Source organism: Passer montanus, unplaced genomic scaffold, assembly GCF_014805655.1.
Source record: "Passer montanus isolate IOZ18808 unplaced genomic scaffold, ASM1480565v1 scaffold16, whole genome shotgun sequence".
Taxonomy (NCBI): Eukaryota; Metazoa; Chordata; class Aves; order Passeriformes; family Passeridae; genus Passer; species Passer montanus.
The window spans coordinates 10,757,270-10,776,559 of NW_024363160.1; the positions used below are offsets into that span (position 1 = coordinate 10,757,270).

The 19,290-nt window shown below is 39.1% G+C and overlaps 1 protein-coding gene and 1 long non-coding RNA gene across 2 annotated transcripts in view; one reads left to right on the plus strand and one right to left on the minus strand.

Moving 5' to 3' along the window:
- XKR4 (XK related 4) overlaps positions 1-19,290 on the minus strand; it is a 225,606-nt gene that overhangs the window by 43,646 nt on the left and 162,670 nt on the right. The window lies entirely within an intron of this gene.
- On the plus strand, positions 13,134-19,082 carry LOC120499325. The gene is made up of 4 exons (XR_005626848.1): positions 13,134-13,155; positions 13,988-14,044; positions 18,713-18,894; positions 18,990-19,082. It is a non-coding gene; the product is annotated as an uncharacterized LOC120499325 (long non-coding RNA).

Here is a 19,290-nt window from a genome sequence, read left to right on the forward strand (position 1 = left end):
AATTTAGAGGTGCTATGAAAATTTAGATATTCTGGTTGAATGTCTCAATGCTAAAGATTTGGTCTTTTATCCAAGTATTTCACTTAAGCTGAACTGTGAGTATTGAAAATTTAGATATTCTGGTTGAATGTCTCAATGCTAAAGATTCAGTCTTTTATCCAAGTAATTTCACTTAAGCTGAACTGTGTGTAGGTATAGAGACTTCAAAAGGACTTTTCCTAATGTTTGAAAATTGAGTACAAAAAGCAGTTGAAATGTAAGCATGGTGTTTCTCCACTAATATGAAAAAGTTCTGCTAACATTACTTGCTTAAATGTAATTCAGTGCAATTTCAAACAAAGGACTTCAGACTTCTCCAGAAATCCCAGTTGCAAGTATAGTTGATTCATGGAAGTGGATACAGTGGACACACAGCAAGATTTTGGCACGTAAGCAAGATGAATGCCTGATTAGTACGTGTGGCAATAAACCATTTTTAATTTGCCAGAAGCAGAAGAAAGGGCACTGCTGTCTTATCTTGTGTTCACAGTCTGGCCCACTTTTCTGCCGGCCTCTGCAATACTGAGGCAATGCACTGAGTGCCTGGCATGAGCCCTGGGGCCTCCATCTATCCATTCTTCCATCCCCAGAAATCCTCTTCAATTGCAAGGTTCCCTGTGAAGGCCATGTCAGAGGTTAAGCTGGCACAGATGGGTGTTGCACTGGGCTCAGTAATAACTCCCTAGGGATCAGCCATTTTACCAACTTGTGTGTGAGACCTGGCTAAGCTCTCCTTCCCCTCTTTCCTCTGCACTTTGCCCACTGTGGGTTGGCAATGCCATTGCAGAGGAAACCCTTTTCTTTGCTCTGGAAAGGTAATAAAAGAAGCTGCCTTGGTTTTCTCAGCCCCTGCTGATACAAACACAGTTAGATAGTGCACTACTTAGGCACTCATGGATGTGAAACAGCTCAAATGCACCTGTTGAGGGGGTATCAGATAAACACTGGGACTGAATCATCACTGCCATTGCAGCTGTTAAGAGGACTTATACAGCAGATGGGATGCTTGGAATTGCTAAATGAAGGTTACATCATTCCCAGGTAACATTCAATCTCTCTAGTGCATTTTTTACAGGAATGTCAGGCTCATTTCTAAGACCTGTTTTGATAGTACTGGTAAGACTCTGATCAACCAGGCTCTTTGTAGACAGACTCAATAGTTTGCAGACACATAATGGTCACTACAGATATTGAGAGTTGCTGATAAAATCTTAAACGAAGAATTAGTTTCTGCGAAGTTGGTCATCTAAGGCCATGTCATTTACACTTATTTCAAGGCAGCAGTCATGTGCACATCTAAACACATTTTAAATGTTGATTTTTTGATACTCTTAACAGCCTGAGAAATCCTTATTTTATTATTACTTTTACCAGGTAAAATGTTAGAAATGTTGCTGGTGGCCTTCTTATGTCAAAATGTCTTGTCTTTCCTTTCCTGTCTTCCTCCTACTCTTAAAAGTGCCATCCTTAAGAATGAACAAGTAGCTTTCATTCCATAAGATGTGATTGAAGATATTTATTAGCTATATAGTCCCTAACATGGACAAATAAAAGTGCCCAGATTCAGCTGAATACATAGATGAATATATAGCTTTAAACAATCTAAAGTAACCACATTTAGGAAAGTATTTGAAGTGAGGTGTATTTTATAATAAACTCCAACAAAAGCATTCAAATACCTAAGGCAAATAACTTGTTTAAGGATTTTGCTGAAGCAGAGTCTAAAGGAGAAATACAGATTTGAAAGACAAATAAGGTGATCTACAAAAAATTGACTATGGAGTGCTAGGGTGATTTTTTTTCTTTAATTGGTTTATATTTTAATTGGTTATATGTTAACTTCAGATATGTATATATTAACACTTAAGATACATAAAAGTTTGTGTGTGTGCACCTTCCTACTACTTAGGTGTGCAAATGATTAGTTTATGCAAAATAAATTACACGCTGACTATTTACATGCTGACTGTGGATTTCTTTAAAAATGGTGCCTTAAGAATGGTTTTTTGCTGCAAAGGTACTGGAAGAACAATATTGCAAGAAAAGTGAGGGTCACGGTTTGTTTGTTTCAAATCAAATCAACTTAAATGTACAAATTAAAAGTGCACTGCTTTTGCTGCCAGTTATTTAAATTTAAGATATTCTTAAAAGTGACATTACTGTCTTACTTCAGCTACCATGAGAATTGGGCACCTGAAATTTAGGGCTGAACCCTGGTTCATAGAAAGGTGTCTTGGTGCTCTTTTGACTTTGTAAGGGGTAAAAAGCTTTCCTAGGACTGACACACTGCTGACTGACACAGAATTTTGACCATAATACTCCAACATGCATTGAGTTTCAGGGACAAAACCAGATGTTTTTCAAGGGAAGAATGGGGAGCAGTAACCTGTCTTGCTGTGCCCTGCTAGCCATTGTTTAAAGGTGCTTGAAGACTGAGAAAAAAAATGAATTATTTAGACCATGCACAAGCTGCAAAAGCAACACTCCTTTCAGGTTTGTTAGAGGCTGAAGGACCATTGTGGTAAAGGCTGTAGTGGTGTTCAGGTATTGTGTTCTTTGTACAGCTTAGACTGGTTGGTCATGAATGACAGCTGCATGAAACTGCAATAAAGGAAAACAGGACAGATGGTTTATAGTCAGACTCACAGTGTGTCACCCTGACTCCTCTAAAATAATATTATTGGACAAGAAAATGGACTGTCTGTGTAGTTCAATGAAGAAACTTCTCAATGTTACTTGAGGAATTGGAAAACATCTGTGGTTTTTAATCACACCCAGAAAACCTAGCGCTGTTAAAAATCAGAATATGTATGCTTGGTTACTTTACATCCCAAAATAACCATGTGAGCCTAAATTGACAAAAATCTAGGGGGAGGAAAGAAGCAATTAAAGCTGCACAAAGAATTAGGTTGGCTGTGGTTATTGTAGGGGGTTGCTATTTTCTTCTTTTCGAGGAAGGATTGAAATCAGCTGTAAGTTGTGTCATTATCTGCAATTCTTTTAACAGCAGCATGGTGGAAAGCTGCCAAAGCATTTTAAATTAATTCAATCAGGCTAAGAGGAGTATGTCAAACTGACTTCTTTGCCTGCAAATTACAAAATTATCTATAGTTAAAATTAGCTTCTAACCATCCTGGAGAGGGAGGAGATGAGCTCCTAAAAGCCACTGTATGCTGTGATGAGTCTGTGATGGAGACTTGATGTCCCATCAGCAGGACTTGCACAGTCACTTGCTGTTGGTAGAGCTGTTGAGGTGTGTACATGATGCACATGTGATTCCCACTGCAAAATGAAGAAGGTGATAATAGTAACTGTAAACTAAGAATAGAAGATTATTAACATGAAAAAAGATAAAAACATCTAGATACTGAGTTATGTTCTCATTAAGAAGGTGATAATAGTAACTGTAAACTAAGAATAGAAGATTATAAACACGAAAAAAGATAAAAACATCTCTTGAAAAATCAGCATAGCATAGCCTACTTAGCTCTTGTGTAAAGTAAAATTAACTTTTTGACTTATTACTATTGGCTAGAAATGCCAATAAAATTTCCCTTAGCAAATTTGGTTTCGGCCACATCTATCTTCTGTCCTTCAGCACAGGGACCATTACAGTCAATTACGTTGTTATCTGACTCAAACATGTGGACAGCTCAGTCAGTGACCTTAATTACTTTCTCATCAAAGCCATGTTGGACAGTCTCTGAAATTCCTTCTTTGCCTCCTAGGACATTGTAAAGGACAAATGATTTTTGCATTCTGTTCATCAAACATGACAGGAAATCTTTTAGTTTAGTTATCTCAAGTCAAGTTCTACCAAAAGAAAGGAACTATACCTGGATTGTCAGTGGGCTCATATCCTTTGAGATTTGACAGGCATTGTATACCTTCAGCTTCATGGTTTATTTTCAAAAATAACAGGCAAAAATACACATCTTTACTTGAAGTCTGAAATCAATCTATATGAACAGAATCCTTTCCTTAAATTATTCCCTTCACAATGCAAACATATTTTGAAGTCGTGTCCTCTGGAATGAAGGTTCACAACATCCTGTTCTTACATGCAAATCAGTTGTGCCTTGCTTTAGCCTTGCCAGATCTGCTAGATGGGGCATGTATGTTTTTCCACACTGACTAGGGCTTCTGGTCCTAACTGTAATTGCCAAGACACCTCTCTGCAGTTATTTTCTAGCTTGCTCTAGAATTTCAAAATATCACATCAACAAAAGCAAAAAAAGCACCCTCAAAATATTTGTAGATTATTTTGAATGTGCAATGAACTTAATAATACTTAAATACTTCTTAATGTTACTAAAGTCCATGGACACGTGGATAAAGAGAGAAACAGGATTCAATTACTGGGTGTTCATAACATCAACAAAAGGATATTGCATTATTGTAGAAAGCAGGACAAATACCTATAGCAGATGCATCTCACAAAACTACTGAAAATAATTGCCCCAAGGGGCCATAATTAAAACTTTTCAACCAAGAAGACTTATTTCCACAGAAGGTGTATTTGAAATGTCACTGATTTCTGTTGTATAGTTATAGCTGCCAGTCCATGCATCTAAAGGTGACATTTGAGCCAATGTTTGAATAAAAATAATCACTGTCTTTGACTGAAGAAAATTTTATGAAATTATAGTCTAAATACTGTTGCCTTTAGAACAAACAAAACTGCAGCTGTTCATTTCATAAAAAACAGATTTAGACACGTGCAATCAGGGCAAGAACTGCTCAGAGATGTGATAGCTCTCTGATTGCAAAAGGGACAATTACTCCTACAAGGTTTCTAGAATCAATGAGGGACCTGGGTTACCTAGTCAAACTCCTGTTCAGAGCAGCATCAACACTGAATACAAGCCAAGACATTCAAGTCTTTTGATAATCTCCAAGGAGGAAGGGTTCACAACCTCTCTGGACAATCTGTTCCATGATTGTCTTCTTGATGAACTTTTTGTTCCCTCTTACATACATCTTGTTTCAATTGATGATGACAGATTCCCATACTCCTGTGTTGTGCAACACAGAGGAGAGCATGCCAACAGGAGGGAACAATATTTCCTACACATTTTTCCCAAGTATATCTACTACTGGCCACTGTCAGAAATAAATTATTGGTCTAACATGACCTTCAGTTTCATCAGGTGCAGTGCCTCAGGCTCCTATGACAGAACCTCCATCACTTTTCTACATAGATCACTGAATAATAACTACAAACATTACTAATATTACTAACAATACTAAAATTATAATACTACAATACTAACATTACTAACATTACTAATAATTTTAACACTTCTGCTGAGCTAATGACTAACATATAAAAAAATGAAGGAAAATAAATGGTCTAATCTACAGATATTACAAAAGATGTTCGCCATTAAATGCCTTGCATATAATCTAGAAAACTGTATTGATTTTCTTGAGAAAACAACATACAGGATTCATAATTCAACAACAGAACCTGGTGTATTACAGAACAGGGATGAGGAATGGGAAAGAGCACTGGGAAAGAGCATGCAAAAAACCATGTAGGTGCCAAACTTGCATTTGTTAGGAAATATGTCACTCTGATTCTGAAGTGGAAAGTTACATCTCCCATTGCTGTAGCACTTTTGCACCTCTGTCCTTACATAAATGTGCAAGAAGAAATTGCAAGCGGTACAATGGAGGCGGGGGTGCATGATTACAACCACCCCCACTCTGGGAGGTACCCAGGCATTGCTGAAAGAAACAACAGGTTTAGACCTGAAGGAGTGCAGTTTGGAGGTGATGCTGAAGCTGTTGCAACAAGTGACCTGACAAGTTGATTAGCATGGGACATAAGCATGCATACCATAAAGGGTTTGGGCAATGCAGTGGAGTGCTATCAGAAGACAAGACTGATCAATAGGGCTTAAGCAGAACTGCGGTCAAGCATAAAAGTATTGGTATTGAGTTTATGATCTGAGCACACTTGCTTGATCTCTTCAGAGAGTTCAGATGGACTAGCAGAGTGAGCTCAAATGTACCATTTAAATATGTCATATTAATTTCTGTGTTTGAGTTGCATATAGAGGCACATGGGGCACTGTAAAACCTGCTACTTCTTTAAGAAAATAATTTACTTTAGGGTAAGTTTGTAGAGGGAAACAATACCTTTTTACACAACAATACCACTTATATCCTCAGAGCATCATGCTTCCAATGTTATTTGAAATTCTTTTAGACAAGAGAGAAGTGGATTGTATGCCATCCTTAGAACTGTGATCCTCATAGGCTCTATCAAACCATACAGTAGCAGTCCTCTACTGGCACTTCCCCCCCAACCCCCCCCCCCCAAAAAAAAAAAAAAAGAGATTTGAAGTACATGTTATACAGAAAAGGCTTCCAGAACACTTACTTGAATTTAAAGAAAGCCAAAATCTAATCCCAAGTAATTTTTTGTTATAAACACAGAGTAACTTGTATATACTCATTAGAAACACAAAGCATGGCAGATCTTTTGCTGGTTTTAATTTTAATTTCTTAGGTTATAAAATATTTTAGGCTTGGTTTATAATACAAACAGTAGTGGGGTTTGTTTTTTCTTGTTTCTTATTGAGGTAGTGCATGGAAGAATATATCTTTGAGCATTTATAAAAAAAATAATCATTGAGGCACTGCAAGTAGGATATGGGAAGTTTGTACAGACTTCACAGTTGTGCTGTGGACTTCCTCTTTTACTCTGGACAAATGTTTAAAAAAATCTAATAAACTCCTCCTCCAAACTTTGTCTGTTTGCATATTAATTTCACTTGAGAAGAAACAATAACGTAACAAATGAAGGCAGAGTACAACACAGACCAAGAGAAATGCAAATCCTCTGCTTACTGTAACTACATGCACTAGACTGACAATGGTGCCAGTTGGTTAAAATATTAATTGCTGCAAGTATGTAATTTTCTCCCTGAATACACAAATATTTTGTCTAGGAAGCTGTAGAAAACTTTTACAAGTCCACATATGAGCAAGCTTCTTATGCATTTTTGTGTGGTATAAGGGATTTCAAATTTTAACATTTAGTGCATGCCACTTATGTGCATACATAAGTGGTGCCACTTAAACTGGTTTAAGAAGTTGCCACCCTCCCTTCCTAGAATTGGTTTACACGTCCACACCTCCCCCAGTGTTGTCATGGCATATCTGAAATCATGGCTCTGCAGCAAACTGGATCAGTTATGTCATCCAGCCAAAACTGCTTCTGTCCATTCTGTTATTCTTCAGCAGGATTAGCTCTGCACAAAGAGAGAGTGAGGGTTGCATGGCTGGGCCCAGAGGTTGGTGGTTAATGGGTTGTGTTCTGCATGGAGGCTGGTGAGAAGCAGAGCACCACAGGGGTCTCTCCTGGGACCTTTGTATCTTTGGCAATCAGGTGGAGGATGCAACACTGCTCACTCATCAGATGAGCTGATGGCACCAAACTGAGGGGCCAGCCAATATGCTCCGAGGCAGGGCTGTTTCCTGGACACGCTGGAGGAGCAGGGCAACAGGACACTTATGAAATTCAGTAAGAACAGCATAGTCCTGCCCCTGAAAAGGAAGAATGGCTGGCAGCAATGCAGACTGGGGACAGATTGGTGGGGGAGTAACTCCAATGAAGAGGCCCAGAGAACCATGGCAGACATAAAAGTGGGACATAAACCTCATGTTCCCTGGTTGAATGGCATCCTGAGCAGTGTCATTAGAAGCACAACGTTTAAATTGAGGGAGCTGGTGACTCCATTTATACAGCAGCTGTTAGGCCACATGTACATATGCACACACACATATATATACACATACATACATACATACATACATACATACATACATATCTACATGTAGAGTTTGGAGCCCGCAGTACAAGATGCATCAACTGGGTGGAGTTCAGCAGAAGTTCACTGCCATAGCCAGGGGCTGGAGCCCTTACCATGTGGGAAGATGCTGCAGGACCAGAACTTATTCAGTCTGGAGAACCTATGAGATTGCCAATAAGATGGAGGCAGGCTCTTCACAGAAGTGCAAGGTGGAAGGATGAAGACAATGATGTTAAGTTTAAACACAGTGCAGAGCTAAAAACCTTTTTCCCCAAGAGGACACAGGCTGCCCAGGGTGGTGGTTTTACAGTCCCCACCTTCAGAAATGTTCAATATCTGACTGGATAAAGCCTTCAGCAGCCTGGTGTGACCATATAGTTGCATTTGTTTTGAGCAGAGGCCACTTCCAACCCCAGTGACTCTGTGATTGACATGAAAGTCAGGGAATGCTTGAACTGGCTCTGCTATGGATGAAACAGATATGGAAGTGTGTTATTTGTCTCCAGGATCATGCAGTGTATTATGTCAGCAAATGAAACACAATACTTTCAACCCCTAAAAACACATGAACGAGAAATACCATGGTATTACACCCTTTTCATTAATAACCACTGGATAAGCAACACAAGGAAATTCATTGCTAGAGATTGTGTTCATCTCTTTCCATATATACAATCTATATTTTTTTTATTTATATCTGTGAGTATGCAAAGATATCACTGCTTGAAATGTTTATCCCATGCAAAAATTACTCTGTACAGAGTGTTTGCTATGGTGTTGCTTACATTTCATAGCTGGCTCTACAGTGAGAAGAGTTAAATGTTTTAGAAGCTTTTAGAGGGCTAGAACTGGTAATAAGGGTGTGGAGAGATCTGGATTATGCATCCCTGATTATATGAAATTAGACAAGCTGATCAATGAAGCTGATCTCGGTATCACACTCGTGCTGTACTACACGTGCATATAACTATCTTGGATATATTAGGAAATAATTGGTTTGTTGTGCTTGTGTGCATTGTATTTCAAGAGATGGATAAAATGCCTGATTTAAGAAGAAAATAAATATCAAACCTCAATTCTAGCAGACTCTCCCATGAAGCTTGATATATAAATTACCAGTGTTCCTTTCCCATTGCATTATAAGGCAGGCATGCTTCATCCTCACCTTCTCAGACGAAGAAAGAGATGAACTGAAATTGAATGGCTTGCTCAGGATCACATGTTAAATCTCTGATGAAATCACAAAGAAAACCTGCATATTAAGGGCAGCATGTCCTATGTCTTTCTAAGCTTATCTTCAGTCATCCTGTTCTGCTAAATAAGAAGGTTACAGGCTCAGAGAACCTCGTTTTCTACCTGCATGTGAACCACCAATTACAACTTACCATATTACCAGTTATTAATTCAGTTATTCCTTAACGTAAAACTGTTCCTGTCTGTGCAAAAACATGAATGTCAGCTTTGCCCTGGCAGGCAGCATCTGCAATTGGAATGGAGTCTCTGTGAAAGATGCTGATATCCATCGGATACCATCTTGTAATTTAGCTTTGTATGAGCAGAAAAAGAGATCTTGGGAAAGGAAGAGCAAGAGAGAAAAAACAGAATGAAAGGGAACACCTTTGTGTGTTATTATATCTGCAATTTCCAAGTTGTGGCAGAAAAACCAAAATGTGGAAAGGAAAGATTAATATCAACAGTCATACCAGGCCACACAAAGTTCAGCCTGATCTGCATTGTAAACTTTCTGGAGACAAACTTATGCTTAGTATAACAAAGTGGAAATTTTTTTGTATAGTTCACTGTGTCTCCTAAAGTAAATCCATAACAAAGTACACTCAAAATACTGTATTACATGATAATATGGAAAGGGAAGCATCAAAAAGCTTTATGACACCTTTTTTTTTTGCCTGGCTTTTGCAAAACACCTTCAAAGTTCATTCTGAAACACATACACAGATTTTACCATGTACACCACCACAGGAACAGCTATTATTTGTTCATTTAATTAATTTAAACTGTCATAACTTCTTTTAAAGATGCTATATTTGGGACTTTAAGCATTTCTCACTTGATTTTTTTCCCCAGCTTAACAGAGCAGCTGGAACATTAGTAATAAAGAAAGGAATCAAAGATTTACTTTTCTTCATTCTCCCCAAGGCTAAGCAAATGTATTTAGACAATGTATTTTCAAGTGAAACAGATTATCATGTGTAGATACTTCTGTATCAAGCTGGAACTAAGGTATTTGTATTAAAAGATGATTCAAATCTACTTTGCAGAATTTTTCTTACTACATTAAGAGATTAGGCATAGATAACACATATTCAGAGAACCAGATACCATTACATTATGGTATGAATAAATACCAGCTAAAAATCTCGCAAATTGTAAAGTTTTCTCAATCAATAAAAAACAAATGTGAAAACTTAATTTAGTGGAGAAATATGCATGTAACCATATCTTCCTTTTTTTTTTCTTCTTTTTTTTTTTTTTTTCCTGTGGATATACTTTTCTCACTTTCTCTCAGTCAATTTTGGAAGGTATAGCCAGTTTAGCCTGACTTCCTATGAAAGTTTCTGAGATCCTTTCAATAAAGTAGCACAGGTGAAGAATCATATCTTTATCTGTGTTCAGAGAGTGGGTGGGCACAATGTGCTTTTGCCTTAGGTCTGGTACTTCTCACATACATACTCTGTGTCTTAACTTTTCCCATTTGGAGGCACTGACTACCTTCACTCTTCTGGGTAAAGTACTGTCTTTCTTCTTGCAAGGGCGAGGACACTGACATTGGTTCTCATCAAGCTTTAATTTAAAGAGGAAAAAAATAATCAAAACATTATGTGCACACTTGTCTGCCCTCAGCTCCACAATTCATCATAATTCCAAAACATTTAATCTGTGTTTTCATCTGAGAATGGGTCTTCTGGGCAAATGACAAGCTTGTGTTTTTTTGAGGTTTGCCCTGCAGGACATGGTAGACAGGAAACAGAGATTAAATAAAAATGACATTAAAAAAATCCTAAGTACATCAGTCTCCTAGGAACTTTGCTGTCACTACTTTTCAAAGATGACCCAACTTAACCCTGCAGTGGGTGTCAAATGCTACCAAAACACAGGAAGTTCATTTATTTTTGTCTGCTGTGTGAGGGGAAGGTGTGGAACGGAAAATTTGTCCTTTCTGAAGAGCAAAAGACCAACAAATTCATAGAAACCTTAGGAAATCTAGTAGTGAGGCAGTGCTCCAAGGCTGACAACCAAGTAAATGCAATACATTCCTCATCAGCTTGAGGGACATAGAGAAGAAATGAGTGAAACTATCACATGTGAAGGGATACAAAACATTTCTTTACCTCACGCTGACCTCACCTGATTTCTGCAAAGGCCAGCACCAACCCAACCCATTTCTGTGCACCCAGTCTTCAACTGGGAGTGATTATCTGTGTTTAGAAGAGGTGGGCATGTCTGAAAGGTCAGCTGTTCTGCACCTTGGTACCTCATTTCCCAATCTGCTGGGAATAAAACTAGTTTTGATTGGGGCCATTCAGTAAGAATAAATGTGAAATGTGGTATTAAATACCATGAGTCGTAGTCCCCCAGAATGAAGCAGCATGATTTTATGCATTAACCACATTGCTAAAGCATTCCAGCCAGGTTTAGAGCAGATCCTTCCAGCCTACTCAGGAACAGGGGCCTGCCCTAGCTGGCCTCCAGCAGGTACCCTGTGCTGAGCTCCCTCCCACCACTGCTTGTAGACAAGTGATTGCTCCTCACAAACCCACAAACCTCACCAACCTCAACAAACCCACATCATCATCACAAGGGTGACCAAAGTGAGGTCAAACCCATCATCTACAACAGTATTTAGGAAAAAAACATGTAGCGCTCAGGTGATGGCTGCCTTGTGAGGGGCAAGACCAGATAAAGATGATTAGAAACCAGTTGTAGGTATTTCTCAGGGTGGTCTCAAACTGTTTCGTCTTTGCTTTTACTGGTGCCCAGGAACCAGTAAAATTGATTTTTAAACTGCTCATAGTTTCAAAAGGACCACATGTTGACGTCAAGAAAACGATAACTATCACTGAGGGTTCAAGAAGGAGAATGGTAGGACAACTAAAGAAGATAAAGTGGTTCCAAAGATCAGTGCATGAAAATTTCAAGTCTTGAAATAAATTTGACACAAGGATGATACCTGTTTTGAAAACCAAATTAGAATTTTCAAAAGCAGGCTCTGGCCTGAAATGACTTTGAACACATAAAAATGCCCCCACTGAGATAATTTGGGTTTGAGACAAATACAAAACAAAAGAACAAATTGCTGTTCCTTGGTCTTGGTCTGATTTTCCAAAAGTTACCACACTATGCATACTATTTTCAATTCATGAACTGTTTAGGCATTATTTCACAGCTATAGTACAGAGAATTAAAGAAATGCAGTGCTGAAATTACACGCATCCACAACCTGCACTGTTTCTCCTTTATAAAGGTGGGCAAAGAGTTGCTCTCATCTTGATTACATCTGTGCATGTCAGCAGGAAACTGAGGGTGCACGTCTGTTGAATCACAGGACTGGATAAAAATAGATTTATTTAGTCACTGGTACAATTAATCACGTGTGTATGTATATATCGATACATACACAAACTATTTAAAGACTTAAAATTTCCGTAGATATGCATGCACTTCAATACAGCACAATGTTAACAAGCAAAAGGGTCACAGTAATTAAAAGCCCAAGTGTAAAACACACTTACTGTTGTGTGGCTGATGAGAGCACTGAAAATCAGATGGTTTTGGTGTTAGGTGAGAGGCCGCCACACTGGCTGTTGGGTAAGGGTGGAAGGTGACACACAGGCACACCGTCTGGGGGAATGACCTGACTGGCTTTTCTGCTGCCCCCATCATGTGTCCCACCACCAAGGAAGAAGGTGAGGAGGATTCTTCCCGTCGTTCTTTCCTTCTCCTGGGCTCAGACTCCCTCTCCTGGCTTCTAGCACCACTGCACCTTGTCCCCCCTTTTTAATCCTGTGCAGAGATTAAATGTGCCTTCAGTGTCACTGCTCCCCACAGAAACGTGGTGTCAGTTTGCCAGGGCTCCAGCACAGCCCCTACGTGTATCAATATGGACCTGCCTTTTGCTGTTTTCCCATGTTTTACCTCTAGCATAGAGCTACCCAACACAGATGTCACCAGAACAGGGGGACAGTTCACAGTATGGGGATCTGAAGGGATTTTTGGTTTCCTAGGTGGCCGTTGCTCAGAGACTGGCTGGGCATCACTTTGCTTTTGGAAGCTGGTGAGTGATTTGCAGCAGCAGTATAGATTTTTCTCCTTTGCTTCACTTATTAAGCTGTCTTTATCTCAACTGTCAGGAGTTTTCTTGGGTTTACTCCTCCTGTTCTCTTCCCTGTACTCCTGGAGGAGGGAAGAGGAGTGAGTAAATGGTTGTGTAGGTACTTGGCTGCTGGCCAGGGTCAACCCACCACAGCAGGATTTTACCCCAACCTTGTAAAACTTTTACAAAAGTGTACAGAATGTTATGCATATTTTTCTGTCGTGCATAGAAACACAAGAGATATCTATTTAAAATATGATTTTGTTAATTAAAAGGAAAAAGAGAGGGATTATTTAATTGCCAGCTTGATTGTAAATTTTAACATTAAAATGTATATTTAACCAAAGTTGTCTTCAATTATATGCCAAAGTTTAAATGTGCAGAAAACTGCAGAAAAACTGTATTTCCTAACCAATCTTTTACCTTTATGACTGTAACACTAATCAGCATAGCCAGCTTATTTCTATTGCATAGAAAAATATTACCGTGAAGAATCTGAAGGATTTTTTTTCATCAGAGACAAAAAACCCTCAAATATCTAAAGTTGGAGACAAATTTTCACTCCAGTTCCTACTTGCTATAAAGACTCAGGCATAAAAGAGAGAAAATGAATGTCCTTCCTCAACTGAAGATTTTACTTCTCAGACTTATTTATTGACGTATTTATTGGAGTGGGCAGAGTGTCATTGTCTTTTAATAATCTTTGTAAATTAAGTTTGTATGTAATATACTTTTGCTCAATTATGTCCTTAATTTACAACAATTCTACTAATATTATCTTCTCCTTCTGCAGTCCTGTTTTGGTGATGACTTCTGGAACCAGGCTGGGTTGCTGCATCTCCATGGTGTGGTAGGAAACACAGGCATCACCTGCAAGTCATGTCCCAGAGAGTGGATAAAGAAAGCTAAAAGCCTTTAGAAAAGGAAATTAAATTTCTCTATTACTTCAAGGAAAGAATTTTATGACCTAATATTTTGTTCTTAACCAAGCTGTACTGGCATAGGAAAACACAACCAATTTTTCAATTCAGGAAAAATTGCATGGAAAAAATGTAAAGAAATGCCACAGATTTCCATACATTATATTGTAGTAATTTTAACAGTAAATAGTCTTCAGAAGCTTCCTTTTTTCAAAAATTAGCTTCCTTTTTCTAAAATTAGCAATTCAATTAATTTGCCATGGTTACCTGCATGGACATTTGTTTTAAAGCAACACTTTCTTTTGGGTGTGCCTTTCCACAAAGAAGCTCTCCCCCCTAACATGTGAAGTGCTGATGGCGGCACTGGGCACCTGGACACCTGCTCATCCATCACTGATTCAGCAGTCCTGCTGCTCTCTGCCCACAGTGCAAGTAAATCCACCCTCTGTCTCCCAGGTTCCTTTGGGCAGGAGCTTGAACATGCTGTTTTTGAACAGAGAGGGAAGTATTACTGAAGTGTGGTTTGCAAAGATCCCAGAAACCAGACAAGCTTCCTCTCTTGTAGAAGGAGCTGCCTACCTCCTCCTATCCTTCTCAAAGGTACAGGAACAAGGGCTGTCTTGGCAAAGATTTCTTCTTCCTTGTTCAGCCAAACGTTCTTTCCTTTTTCCACACTCTACATCTTTTATTAAGAGTTTATGCAGACCTATGGCAATCTTATAGGTTTTCTGCATAAAGGATTTTAATAAATAGAAGGCTTGGTGGGAAATCTTATTAATGTATGTAAGTAACTGAGGGGAGACTGTAAAAAAAAAATGGAATCAGACTCTTCAGGACAAAAGTCAATGAGCAGAAACTAAAACACGGATGTTCCCTCTAATAACAAACACTTTTTTTTTTTTTTTACTGTGAGGGCCATGGAACATTGGAACAGGTTGTACACAGAGGCTGTGGTCTCCATACTGGGAGATACCCAAAAACTCTCTGAAAATGGTCCAGGTCTGTCAATGATGACCCTGCTTTGAGTAAGAGGGTTTGACTAAATTACCACCAGAGGTTTCTTCCGCCTTAATCTAATCTGTGATGTTATGATTTGCTGTTTGTTTCTCCTCCTAACCATTGTGGGAGGAAATTTTGGACCCTTCCTTTTCATTTTGCTTTGCTATCCAAGGCACACACATCTGCAAACATGGATTTGCAAACTCCATAAGGGATTTATGCAGGTTTGTGTGTCTGTGGTGGATGTTCCTCTGCTTGGTTCTGGACCCTTTTCCCCTCTCCTGGACAGTGTACTGTAACATAATATTGCACTACTAGAAATGGCAGGACCCCTCTCTTGGCCTGACTTGTGTTCAGTCATTTCTTTCCATATCTCAGGAGGCATTTTAACCCTCTCTACATGACTGGCAGCAGTAAGGGATCATGTACTACCTTGCAGATGGTAGATCCAGTGGTTCATTGTAGCTGGTTTGTGCCTGGATTCAATGAATGAAATGAAGCTCTTTGGCCAGAAGTTCTTCAGCCTCCTGTCAGTGTTCAGATGCAATTTTGATTCTCTTTGTATTGTGGTGTCTGGTCCCAACAGAGCTGGGTCAGCTTCAGCTGAGCAGATGTTCTACTTGATGTTGTACTAAACAGATCTTTCTCTCTGCACAGTCTTCCTCTGATAGACCTCTCTCAGCTTGGAAGGCTTGCCACTATGTTGCACAAAGCCTTCAAAATTCTCCTTGGGGTTTTCTTCCTAAATTCTTTCTGTCATTTGCTGTCACCATGACAGCTTAAAACTAATCTTCAATGTTTCTGTCCCACGTCTCTCTTAATTTCTAGCCACGAATAATTCTTGCTGTTGCTTTCTGTTCATATATACCTGCCAGACACTGGCTCTCAAAACATAATTTGCTGATGCTTTAGCCAAATTAGCAATCTCATTTTCTGACTTTATCCCAGTAGATAAATTTCTGAACCTCCACATGAATGATTCCGCTGCTGACACGTTCTTGTTTCTGATCCTGTTTTTCTCTTCCCTGAGCATAACTGGCAACTTCTCAACACTTTGAGTTTCACATTACAACCTGGTCACCCTGTTCTTTTTGTCTTTTTTGAGCTCGTCTGGTCAGCTAGCATTTCAGCCCCCCACACCATCAGCAATACACCCCTGTTCTGCCTGTGTTTAATGCACAGAAGTAGCTCCCAGCTTGTCTTTTCCATACTAACAGCACCATCCTTTACAATTATAATAGGCAGCCCAGTGAAAGGAGGTAGAGTGTACCTGTTGTGATCAGGGCAGATTGTCCCCATCACTGTTTTAGGTTGCTGACATGACCCAGGGCATTTCCTGCCCTCCTGAATGCAGGGCAGCAGGGCTTCACACAAAGAAGATGCAGAAGAATGCCTCCTGTCAGACTTGGGGCTCCCTTACACTGTGACACTCACACAAATAGGACAAAGAGAAATTGAGGAATGCAAAGAGAAGAGTGAATGCTTGTTTCAAAGCCATGCTGCCAGTTAAGTAAATATTACAGAGCTACCTCCAGATCTGTGATGTAGAAACAAACAGCTTCTAGTTCCCAGGTGTCTGGGTTGGGGTGATTTCTTAAGCTTTGCTTACAAAAGCAAAAGTGGTTTGTGTTACCAAGGTGTGCTAGAGGAAAATCTAAGGCTGCTGTGGTTGAATAAATAAATATAAAGGTGGGAAAGGATCCCTTGTGCCACTACTCATGCCACAGAGGGAGGTACTCCAGGGCACTTGATCTTGCACTGAGCTCTTCAGCTCTTGCAGTGTTGAATTTCTAAGAGGCTCTTGACTTTTGTTCCTTTTTCCAGATTCTAGTAAGCTATGGTCAAGAGTTCTACTGTGCTAGCCAGCACTAGCCACCAGAAAAGAGAGCAGACAGCCACTTGGAGCCATTTTAAAGAAAATCCCTGTCATTATTATTTATACTAACTGCAAACCCCAAATATTCTGCTCCCTATTCCAATGAATTTACCATCCTGTTGAGGACAAAACCTGTCACAGCCTCCTCATAACTGTCATCACACTTATCTCATCTACTGTCTCTCTGCCTCTGCTTTCCCCAGAATACAGCTCCTCATTGTCCATCAGCCCACATCTTCTTGTTGCTCTCTTGTAGTGTCTCTAGTCTCTTTCACTTACAGCAAGAACTTCAATAAAATACCTGGATCATAACAAAATTTTCCTCTCTTTTGTTCTCCTCTTTTTGTGCTTCCATCCACCTCATCTTCATGGATAGGTAAGGAGACGACAACCTATGAAAATTTATTATATTCAGTGGTGGCAAATGGAATGTTTATCTTCCCTTTACATTTTTTTAATGTTTCTGCTTTGACCTCCACATGTTTTAATTCACTATGAGTTACTGCTTTTAGTATATGTAGGGATGGCACATAGCCCAATTTGGCAAGTTTGACAAGTAGTTATAAATATTAGCAAAATACTAATGAAAGACAGGGAAAGGAATTCTTACAGTAATTTCTGTATGTGCCTTGGCAGAATCCTGCTTACTTAAAACTTCTTCAACTTTCTGTTACTCTTCTATAAAAACTCTTATGGTATACCCTCTGATTCCAATTTTTCCTCTTTATGTTCTCAAAGGTACACTTTGAATTTCACTTCAAAAGACAAGACGTCATGAAAGAGACACTGTTGAAATTGTAGTTCTAGCAGACCATTTGTGAGAAGAAAACAGGATGCTTTAGTGTATTAACTTATTTTACCCAAATGCTCTGCTCTGAATTCATATAGTTCAAAACAAGAAACTAGAATTTTGATTTAACAACATAAACCTCTCTACATTTCCTGATAAAGTCTGAACAATAGTAATCATTTAGCTGAACACTGTTTCAGTGTAGAAAGCGATCAGTATTTGAGTCTGAGTTTGTTATGCAACCAGGGGCAAGAGCAGGCAACTTGAATGTTAAAGTGAACAATTTGCATTTACTGTAACCATTTTGTGGCTGAACAGTGTCATGTTCCAGCATATCACTGCTCTCACCATCACTAGGAGTTTGATTTCTCATTGCTTTATGCCTCTTGAAGTGTTTCATGCCTGTGTAAAGTGGGTATTTAAAAATACTCTTCTGGTTTAATCATATTTCATACCTTCTTTGTGCAGTATGAAGAGAACAAACTTTATGTCACTCCAGATGTCCATTACCGTAGACATGATGATCTCTTAACTGACTAAATCTGTCAATATTTGGAAGCATAAAACCATACTCATTTCAGGAGCTAGTGCCTTGACGTATAAAATTGCCATTTTAAAAATAAGTTGTCTTGCTTGGCTCTTGCACCCCCATTTCCTCTTCCCCATACTAACATCATAATGGGAACATGAAGAGGTTCAAACATGCCAGATGGCACCTCTGGGGATGAGGGAATGCCCTGCCAGTGTGCTCCTAGACCATTTATTCTCAGCTTGTTATAACAAAACTGAAGGTTCCTATATTCTAAAATGTGATTGTAGTAGACAACACCTGGTTGCAGAGGTAGCTCTTAGGAAAGCCAGCAAATACAGGAGATATGCCGTACCTCAGTCCACAAAACCATTAACTTAATGAATGCATTTTCATTTTTGCAGTGTTCAGACCATTAGACAACAGGATAAGATTAACAGAAGAAGAAAGAAGACAACTTTAATCAGAGCTTTGTGAAGTGTGCTAATTATCTTCAGGGAATAAGATGCCACAGTGAAAGACTGGTTTAAACTCCCTTTCCCGAGACTCTGGAGCTTGCATTTGTTCTGAGTGAGCAGTGTATTAGGTAGGGACTCTGGGGTAAACCTAGAGTAGATGTGTTTTGTGATCAGTGGACTGTATAATGAAATACTGATGCAATATATTTCCCTTTTTCTTCAGGGGAGCTCCTCTGGGATTTGATACAGCTACATTTGATATTATAAAGAATTTAAAACTGGTAATAAATGTGTGCATATCTGTTCCTAAACAGCAGGTATGAATTTTGATGCACTGACTACTTATTATGTGTGGAGTTTGTTGGATTTTTTTTGCCAAGCAATATCACAAATGTGCCTTGCTGTGCTTTCTTTTAGCAGTTTGGAACAATTTTATATGCACACCATGTATTAGCAGCCCCAGCAAGAAAGCTGAAGAAGCCAGCAGGATGAGAGAAGCATCCAAACAACTGCAAGCCTACATG